The sequence below is a fragment of the Mesoplodon mirus genome (genome assembly GCF_964341445.2).
Source record: "Mesoplodon mirus genome assembly, chromosome: 9".
NCBI lineage: Eukaryota > Metazoa > Chordata > Mammalia > Artiodactyla > Ziphiidae > Mesoplodon > Mesoplodon mirus.
Window position 1 is genome coordinate 88,914,426 of NC_138985.1, and position 11,486 is coordinate 88,925,911.

The following is an 11,486-nucleotide window of genomic DNA, read 5'->3' on the forward strand; positions in this document are numbered from 1 at the left end:
TCTGCTGTTGGTCAGTTCCATCAACATTGGTACTCACGCCTTAGTCCAGGCATCACATGGTGCCCTTTCTTTCCTGCTTCACAAGTCCTGCCTTAGCTACAATGCAAATGAAGTAGCTACAATAAGGGTTCCTTGGAGCCTGGAAGAAAACCTGTATTCCTTCTCCCATGTAAATCATGAGAGATTTGCCTCAAAATTGACCAAACAAAGAAACCACGTTCAACCTTTGGAGGTTGTTATGAGAACAAGGGTAAAACTTTCTAATCATAATCTATAGCCAACTGCTATGATTAAATTGATAGAACTTATTATTGTTGTCATTATTATCTTTATAAGCAACATCTTGTAGACAGACTGAAATTGAATTAAAAAGGACTATTTCTCTCATGATTCCCAAAAAATTAATGAACACAGGAAAATAAGAGGGAATATTAAACTATCAAATTGAAAATTTTTAACCTTTATTTCCAGGGGAAAAATGTTTTCTTTAACCATATTGTACAAATTACAATTTTAGCTATATGGATGCCATCGGAGGGAAATCTTGCTTTCATATCCTTTTTAACTAGAAGGCCATTATTATAAGAAGCTCCCTGCAGAGGCATAAGATTAGGACTCTTATTTTGTTTTTGAATAATCATACAGAGATGCTGCAATAAACTTCCCTGCAGTTTTCAAACAGAGATTTTAAAAGCCTACTCAAAATATGGGATGTTTTCCCCCCATTTTCCTAGTGCTTAGTGATTTCTTCCTTAATGCTCCTTTATGAAACTTTGACCTAGCAAAAGCCTTTTGAACAACTTACCGACAGTCAAAAGGCAAGAAGGAGTAATTATCCCCTCTGACACCTCAGTTTGCATCCAATAAGTAGTCTGCCAATGAGATTTCAGAAATATTTATAGGAAAATCCCAACATCTCTGAGAGCTGTAAAGGAAGGTAATTTGGACTAATATAATTTTGTTGGAGTCTGGTAACATTTGGATACAGGTATTTAATGAAGTGTTGTGATGGCTGACATTGTGTTCCCACAGCCAGTCATAGCTATAGCCCCCTTGCAGAAAACTTTTTCTATATGCACAAAATGAGTTGTTCACTCCAGTCCAAGACTTAATAGAGAGATATCAAGACTTTAAGAACTGCCACTGAGGGGCTTCCCTGGTGGCACAGTGGTTGAGAGTCCGCCTGCCGATGCAGGGGACACGGGTTCATGCCCCGGTCCCGGAAGATCCCACATGCCGCGGAGCGGCTGGGCCCGTGAGCCATGGCCGCTGAGCCTGCGCATCCGGAGCCTGTGCTCCGCAACAGGAGAGGCCACAACAGTGAGAGGCTTGCGTACCACAAAAAAAAAAAAAAAAATTAACTGCCACTGAATTTGCAGTTAAATCATAGCCTGTAGGACTAAGTACACAACATGTTAAAAGTTTATAGGTTTAGGGTGTCTGGCCTCCTTCATAAGACCAGGAAAATGTTTACTAGATGTAGGAGGTATGGAAGTCCAACTAGTCTTTGTATTTAAGAAAAAATGACTTTACTGTTCTTGTTTAAAGTAATAAGTATGTAGAAAATGAAATTAATCAGATAAAGGATGTGTAGTGCTTAGTATAGTGTCTAATATAAATGGACACGGCATAACGGCTAATTAACTTTCTGTACCCTAAATTGCTTTTAAGTAATGGTGAATCAACCTCTTTACTGTTCCCCTTTTACAGAATCCAATCTATATGATCACATAACTAACCCAAACAGGGATTAAAATAGGAGCTTCATTAGTAGATTTGGTATAAATGGACACAAGAATTTCATACCTCCAAGAATCTAAACCTTTTCTTAAAGGGAAGATGGATAACCTAGCTCTTTGAGCAGAATAGGAGAAAACTTGTTACACTTATATTAATAAACAAGGCCTCAAGCAAGGAGTCTGATGAGATTGCATTTAATAAAGGAAGAACACTTTGTTATGACTCAGTAAATGTGAACACTACCAGGTAAGTCTATTGCTTTTCTAACCACTCTCCTAAGGGGCTAACAATGTGAGGATTGACTTTTCTAGTGGCCTTCGAAGTAAGAAATCATGGGCGATAATGAATGACCTCAGTGGGAGAAACCAATTTTTCCCCAATCATTCATTGTGACTGTAGCTGTCCTGGGAGATGACAGGATGACTTCCTTATTGCTCACATATGCAGCACTAAATAGAAGACATTAAAGTCAGACAGGCTTGAGCGTCCATAATGCCTTCAGTACTTTCTCTCCTAATAGGAAATTCAAGACCTTTTTGGTGAACAGATAAATCCTAAGGAAGGATTGTTTAAATTATTAAAGTTTGTTCTTTTTCCTGGTGTTTTTAAAGGAAGCTTTACTCGGTGGATTGAATGAACTGGGAGTTATATTCACTCCTACTAATTCTATTATTTCAATTATGAAAAGTAGTGGCTTTCTCTCTGCCTACTATATGAAAGTGTCTAAGACTTTTATTCATAGGGCTCCACATTTAAACCAAGAATTTTGGAATTCAATGTAAAGACATACAAATATGTGAGACCAAATCTTTCAATGGTCTCAGTTAAACTTTATGTATTGGTTTTCTACCTGCCATACTGACACCTAAGATTATAACAGTTAATTGTGGACAGATCTAGCTAATTGCCAAACACAGTAAAATGGCAAGTGATCATTTAGTACCTTCATTTTTATAATATAAATAATTGCTTGTATAACAAGAAGGCACACCTCTGTAGCTGGCCTATAAATTACCTTGCTTCCCAGAAAGAAACAGTATATATGAAACAGAGCATTGATGTTGAGTTGCAATCCAATTGATGTCTTCATATCACAAAGAGAAAAATGTCATAATAAGAATTATTGAAGCATTACCATATTCCTAGCACTGTACAATGCTCTTTAGATGTCTTAACTTACTTCATCCTCACAGCACTCTATTGTATCAAATTAAGTTTAAGCACAAAGAAATAAAATAATTTGTGTGAGGTCACACAGCCAGAAGTTGTAAAGCCAAGGTTAAAATCTAGACTTTCTGAATCCAGAGGCTATATATTTTATCCATTCATTCATCCATCCATTTATTTATTTATACATGGATGTAGGGTTTTTTTATTGTATTATAATTTACATACAGTGAAATACATGGATATTAAGTATGCAGTTAAATGAGTATTGAAAAATGTGTATAACTGAGCCACCACCTGCCCAATCAAGATAAAGAATATTTCCATTACCCCCAGAAAGTTCCTTTGTATCCATTGCTTATTATTTCCATACCACCGCCCCCCACCAGAGGCAATTACTATTCTAATTTCTAACACCATAGATTAGTCTTGCATGTTTGTAATCTTCATGTAAATTGAATGTTATAGTATGTGTTCTTTTGTTTCTGGCTTCTGTAACTCAACAAAACCTCTGTGCGATCCATCCGTGTAGTAGTCTCCTGTTCTTTCCACTGCTGTATCGTATTCTGTTGTATGATTATATCTCAATTTGTTTGTCTATTTACTTGTTTCTTTTTATTGCTGAGTAGTAGTCTATTATATAGATATACCTCAGCTTGTTTGTTGATGAAAATTTGGGCTGTTTTCTGTTTTTATTGTTTAAAAAAAAGCTCTCAACATTCTTGCACAATTTTTGCGACATATTTTCTTGTATGTTAAGTAAATTTTTGTACGTGGAGTAGAAAGAATTGCTGGGTACTATATGTTTAACTTTATGAAGCTATTGTCCAAAGTGGCAGTACCACTTTACACTCCCAGTAGCAGCATATATGAGTTCTAGTTGCTTCATATCCTCAATAATATTTGATGTTGCAGAGATTGCACTGCTGCAAATTGATTCTGCTGAAAACATGAGATGACATTATACATGAACATATAAAAATTATGTCAGGGGGCTTCCCTGGTGGCGCAGTGCTTGAGAGTCCGCCTGCCAATGCAGGAGACACGGGTTCGTGTCCCGGTCCGGGAGGGTCCCACATACCATGGAGCGGCTGGGCCCGTGAGCCATGGCCACTGAGCCTGCATGTCCGGAGCCTGTGCTCCACAACGGGAGAGGCCACAACAGTGAGAGGACCATGTACTGCAAAAAAAAAAAAAAATTATGTCAGGGAATAATCATCTGGTGAAAATCACTGTGGCCACTTAGGCTTTATTTAATATCCTAATTCCAAACCTTTGATGTCTACTGCTTAGTCATCCACAAATTAATTTCTTATCCCCATCTATCTTAAAAAAACTCTAGACAAAGAATTAAAAAAGAATAAAACTTGGGACCAAGTTATGGAGCAGAATTTAGGAGTTATTTCAAAGCTATTGACTTGAAGCTGTACAGGGAGCATTTCTACCTCAACAGTTTTTGCACAATTATAAATGAAGCTCAAATCAACTCATTGTACTAAATTCCAGAGTAGGTAATCGACCAATAGAGCATAAAGATATAGGGGGTAAAAATATACATTTGAAAACTTTTGCTTCAGAAGGAGATATCATATGAATACTGATTATATAAGCAGTTTGGCTAGTAAATATACTTGACATAAGGACAAAACTATGTGGGTGTTCAGATTCCCATGGGACTTTTGGTCATAGGTAATAAATATAATTGTCTTAAACTAGTGTTCGCTTTGAATACACCTAGATAAATTTGGCTAAAACATATACTTTTGCAATTATTTCAGAAAGGAAATAACTAATAAATGAAATTTTTTCCTTAAGTTGACCAAATCTACCCTGAAAGAATGATACATAGGTTGATATAAGAGGTTTTCTAATTATGTCAGAAAACCACTGTGACTTTTCATTCCAAGGTTCAAAAGAACATAATTCAGGCTGGCAGCTAAAATTTTGAAGTCGATTTGCAAAAGGCATTTAACTAGCAGTTAATAATCACTGACAGGTTCTTTGAATATTCATAATATCAGTAATAAATTTTTTTCTCTTACTTGACCATATTATAACATCTTCCTTTTTATAGAAAATAGTAACATTTTAATGATCTTGTTAAAAATGATGTTTTAATGTTACACACACCAAAACTTCCATGAGAAATGAGCAAGTTTTAATGCATTATATATACTCTCCCTGTCATTTGCTGCAAATTCTTGAGTACTCAGGGAATAAAAATAATAGTTTGCTATAATCTAATATTCTAGAATATGTCAATTTATATGTTCATGTAAATAAGTTTTAGTACTTATTAGTGGTCTTTTAACAATTGACAGTTTAATTAGCAAAATAATGCTTCTGATCAGCCAAAAAGAAATCCTATTTTAAGTATCTAACTTGCCTTTTAAATTAGAAAACATTATTATATTTTCAGTATCCTGGGGCACACACTGCATCAGCGGCACCCTATGGACCTTGCTAATTAGCCCCTAAAGGTAATAGTGATTGACTCCACAACTGCTTCCTCAGATGGAACTCCCATTCATCATCTTTCTCATTTTCTTTCAACTATCCATGCTCTACTATGGCCTTATTGATGTTTATGGTTTCTATGCAGCCATGTTTAGCATATATCATGGCATATGAATGCAGAAAGCTTTTCTTTTTAGAATAATCATATCCTATATATGTTTGTGTGAATGAAATACATATTATGAAAGGATGATGACACAGACATTAACCTACTTTGTGTTACCTTTCAGTTAAATTGGTCATCCTTACAGAGTGTAGCTGCTAAGTGGGTCGGTTATATTTCTATTTAATTGCTGAAGAGTCCTTAAAGATACCCCACTTTGAGCATTAATGGAGAGTTAAAAAAAAATAAGACCTATATAATTTTCACCTATCTTTCCCATACTAAAAATTCTACTTTTTTTTTTTTTTTTTTTTTTGAGGTACATGGGCCTCTCACCGCTGTGGCCTCTCCCGTTGCAGAGCACAGGCTCCGGACGTGCAGGATCAGTGGCCACGGCTCACGGGTCCAGCCATTCCGCGGCATGTGGGATCTTCCCGGATCGGGGCACGAACCCGTGTCCCCTGCATCAGCAGGCGGACTCTCAACCACTGCGCCACCAGGGAAGCCCCTAAAAATTCTACATTTTTAAAAACAGACTGAAACAAGTGAGGATTTTGTTGGTTTGTTTGCTGGTTTTTCTAGAGACAGGAAAGGATAATTGGCAGGGAATTGCTTTAGCAATCTGTGACAGTGGATTGAATGAGCCTAGTGTCCTGTCTCTTCCAGGATGTAACTAGTGGTTCATTGATTAAATTAACCACCTGAAGGTTTTGTGTAAAGATAAGTTTCTGAAAGCCCTCTCCCATGATTCTGATTCTGTATGACTGAAGTGAGACCCAGGAATCTGCATTTTTTACAATCTCCTGACTATAATCAGGGTGGTTCACCGCCATATTTGAAAACACTGATTTTATCTGTAGTATTGGCACATACAAGATAGAGTAACTGTATGAACTAACTGGCTAGAGATAGATATAAGGGGATGAGGAGAGAGGTTACTGTGATGTCCAGGACACCATTCTGGATTCTTCCTGCCCTCTATTTCTGGCTCACTTTCCCTTTGCCATTCCTAAAATTCACCCTTCTCTTGTGTCTTAAGTAGGGGGGTGGGAGTAAATGGTAAATGTCTCAGGACAAGTGCTAAGTGGTGAAGTTAGGAAATAGACAAAAAGAAGCACCCATTTTGTGATAAGGAAGTGGTTATGGCTATTGGTGGATACACAAATACATATGCAGGTTGGGGGAGAGGTGCTGGGGGAGAAGATGAGCGACAAGGCAGCAAACACCCCCAACCGGGACTGGTCTGAATGGAAAGGGCAGGTAGGCAGGGGGTATCAGCAAGGGGAATCCAGTAGTTGTGACTCCTAAAATTAGGTCTCTACTCTGCACAAGTAAACAGAAAAATACCATACAAAAGGGACGAGTTATATTTCTACTTCTTATCACAGTTAGCATTTGACCACAATTTGATTTTTCCCAGAGCTCACCTGAATTTCAGGTCTTGTGATTGCAAAAGGATGTAAATATATACCATTAAAATGGACTAGTAAATTCATAAAATGACCCTTTGGCCTTCTAGCTGAGTCTGTAACCACCATCCCCTTGATTTTCTTACTCCCAAGCTAATGCATCTGACATCCAATTAACACCTCATTTAACTACACACCTGAGGCTTTTGCTTTAGAACTCTATTTTGAAACAATTAGCCATCTACTGCATAGTGTAGTATGATTATAATTAGGTGGGAGACAAAGAACAGTGTGATTAAGCCTTTGTGAAAATTCCCTTAATGCAAGTGGGGGTCACAATAAAGATGAAACAAATGAAGTTAGGATAAAGGCAACTTGCTTTTAAACTGTGGGATGTTCCACACACAATATTACTTACCTTACTTATATTATTTTATCAATGCATAGAAAAATAAATCTCCTTATATATCACCTCCCAAGCATGAGGACCTTTAATGTTTTGTTTGAAATTATTATCATATATTTTGGTCAAATGAAAACCTGTAAATAGCGCTACCTCTGAATTTCAATTTTCCCTGGATACAGTTGGGATTATCTGTAATGAAAATACTGTGGTTTTTATAAAACTAAGCGATTTTTACATGTAAACATAAATCTAATTTCCCTGTAAGTTTTGGAAATTAGCCAATCAAAAACATGTATTTATATTTTCACACCTATATGGATATTTTATTCTAGTCTTTTTTCATATTAATCCTTTTTACAGCAGTGTTTCTCAAACTTTAGTGTGCATAAGAATTGTTTGGGGATGTTTTTAAAATGCAGAAGCTGATTTATTTGCCTTTAACTTTGCATTTCTAACAAGCTCCTGGATGATGCACATGTTGCTAGTTCAAGGACCACACTGAGTAGCAAGGCTTTGTCTGGAATATACCTCTTAAGTAGCCAAGATAGGTTTTCATCGAAGAGAAATATTTTAGTTTAAATTTTATATTTATGAATTATGAATTATCATTGGAACAGAAATGATGTTACATTAACACAGCAGAAATAGATACATTAGAGACCTTTGAAAGTATCTAAACTTTACAACACATGGTATCATCAACTGAGTTCAAATTTTTCTCATACTGTACACGAAAAAGCTTATCACTCTTGCTATTTCGGATGATATGTTTAATTAGAATTAAAGAAATACAAATAACTTGACCATTCATCCTCTCACTTCCAAGCTGTAATCATCTTAACAGCAAAACCCATAAAATATTTATTTGGTCACTGAGATGTAGGAACGAGTGAGGAAAGACCCTTTTTATGCCCTTAAATTTGCTAGTAGTCATTACACAAATATGTGTTCTCTAGGGAAGAAACAGCTCAAATGTGCTGATTTGTAAAGGGTAAGACACTTGGTTAACTGGCCAATACAGAAATGAATAGCAAGAGAGAGAAAAGAGAGAAATAACCCACACATGGTCCTAAAAATGCAGGGAAAAAAACAAAAAAGAGGAAGAGTGAACAAAAGGAAGCCAAAAGTGAGAGCCAGTGAAACAGAAAACACTGGGGGTTTCTAATCCCATGGGGCCCGCATAGGTGTACGTGCAGGAAGTGTGGGGACTTAAGAACTTACTTATTCTACTTTCTCTATCCTGGAGAAATAAAAAACCAAGGGGACGAAAACTGGTTTCTTCGGTGACCAGGAGAGTTTAGGGGAAGAGCTTAAATTTGGTTTGGAGGTAAAACAAAGAGGATCTGAGGAAACATAGTTCAAAGAAAACCAAGAAAACATGGGACTTCAGCTGGGGAGAGGCAAGACTTCAGCGTCTGGGCAGAGACTTCCCAAGCCTAAGAATAAGAAGGAGGAACGACCCTGTGCTGGCCATCCCTGGACCATGTCGACCCCGTATCAGTGTGCATTACATAATCAATTCCTGGAAAAGTACGTCACTGTTTATTTATGCTTTTATAGTGTGGACACTTTGTGCAGAAAGAGACATTCAGAATCACCGAGTCCAGTTCTTCCAGGCTGTAATTTAGTGAACTAGTTCCCCAAAAGGCTAGATGACTGGTCCAAGGTCATATTTAAGGCAGAGCTAATGCTGAAACCCAGTTTTCCACACTGTTAGTCTTGGCTTGTGCTGCAACATCAGAAACCTCTGAACTGTGCTCCACTCAAGCATGAGATGAGGCAGAGGAAAGATGAAGAAGAGAGAACCACATTTGCAGGAAACCCCTCAAATTCCCCCCCGTCCCCCGCTTTGTCTTAGAAATGGACCATATAAGATGGCATGAGCTGGCTTGTCATCTTTGTATGGCCTTCAGTGCTTACAAGGAAACTGTAATTAAAGAGATAGAGATACAACAGTTAAGATGAGCTTCTATCATTCTCTTTCTCACCAAGATCTCAGTCAGATTTTAAATCATTTTACGTACTTGCAAGAGTTAGATGTGAATATGTACATGTAAACCTTTGTTATTATTAAGGGTACATTTTTCCTTTACAAAGACTTTTTTTAACAGTACGATCAACACTTTCAGTAGTAAAGATATATGTTTCATTTCACAGAACATTCTTATTTTCAGAACACATCTTAATATGTGTGCAACTTAGGAGAGTTCTAGTCAACAATTCAAAAAGCAAAGCTTTGTTCCAATATGATGTAAGGCATCGTGTATTAATGACGGGCATATTTGTTGGTTCCAATACTTGCTTCCCCCAAACAATACAAAGCTGTATTCATTTTGAACACAATTATAATAAATGAGAAAGGCCAAATTACAGATGAGGAAAAATTGTGGCAATTTTTTTCCCAAAAGACAAAAGTAATTGTTCCACCAACAGCAATTAATGAAGAGCATATAAATTCATATATTAAACTTTACATCGTAGGCTACATTTTCTATTCAATTTATGGGATAACTGACTAGACTTAAAGAAACTCCAGACTTTAAAACTGCTATTATTTAACATATTCAGGGTTTAATAGAAAAGTTGTAGTTAGGATATCTCTCCATTTAGGTACTTAATATGTGTACCTCTTTCTTTTTATAAAATTATTTCATATACTTTTTCCTCCAGTAAATACTCTAAACAGCAAAACCCTCTGAGGCAGAGATTATTCATCAACATTTAGCCTTAGAAAGTTCAAGTGGCCAAGATGACAGAATTATCCTGGACATCTCCTCACTATACATTGTTTGTGAAAACTGATAAATATATCAGGATATTCAGAACAGCTGACTCTCACAAATGTCAAGTTTTCTTTCCTGTATTAACAGGCAGAAATCTAACATTTAGATTTTTCCATGGAATAGCCAGCTTTTTGGAAAACTAAAAGAAAGATACCAATGTTAACAGGTAGGAGAGCATTTATAAAAACTAGAAAAAACCACACAACTTTAAAAGGAACCAGAGATATATTAAACATCACCCACAAGAACACAGAAGAATCACATCAGTTATATTAACCATATTCTGATGCAGAGTTCAATAGGGCATCAGCATTGGAAAAGAAATAGTTATCGATTTGTGAAAATCTAGTAACTATGAGACATAACCTAACTTAAGGGGTAAAGATGTGCATTCTGGAATCAGAACTCTAGTTTAAATCCTGGTGCTGTCACTCTCTATGTGACTGTGAACAAGTTACTATGCAGAAAATAATAGCACATACCTTGATAACAGAATAATGTCTCCCTAGAAGATGGGAAGATGGGAAGATGGAAGCAGAGGTCAGAGTGATGCAGGTTCATGAGCCTAGAAATGTGGCTTATGAGACAGAAAAAAAGTCAAGCCTCCAGAAACAGAAAAAAGGCAAGGAAATGGATTCTCCCCTAGGGCTTCTAGAAGATACACAGCCCTGTTGACACCTTGATTTTAGCCTAGTGAAACTGATTCTGACCTCCAAAACTGTAAGATAATAAGCTGTGGGTTTTTTTTATCATCTTTATTGGAGTATAACTGCTTTACAATGGTGTGTTAGTTTCTTCTGTATAACAAAGTGAATCAGCTATATGCATACATATATCCCCATATCTCCTCCCTCTTGCATCTCCCTCCACCCTCCCTATCCCACCCCTCTGGGTGGACAGAAAGCATGGAGCTGATCTCCCTGTGCTATGTGGCTGCTTCCCACTAGCTATCCATTTTACATTTGGTAGTATATATATGTCCATGCCACTCTCTCACTTCGTCCCAGCTTACCCTTCCCCTCCCCATGTCTGCAAGTCCATTCTCTATGTTTACGTCTTTATTCCTGTCCTGCCCCTAGGTTCTTCAGAACCTTTTTTTTTTTAATTCCATATATATGTGTTAGTATACGGTATTTGTTTTTCTCTTTCTGACTTACTTCACTCTGTAGACAGTCTCTAGGTCCATCCACCTCACTACAAATAACTCAGTTTTGTTTCTTTTTATGGCTGAGTAATATTTCATTGAATATATGTGCCACATCTTCTTTATCCATTCATCTGTTGATGGATACTTAGGTTGCTTCCATGTCCTGGCTATTGTAAATAGAGCTGCAATGAACATTGTGGTACATGTCTCTTTT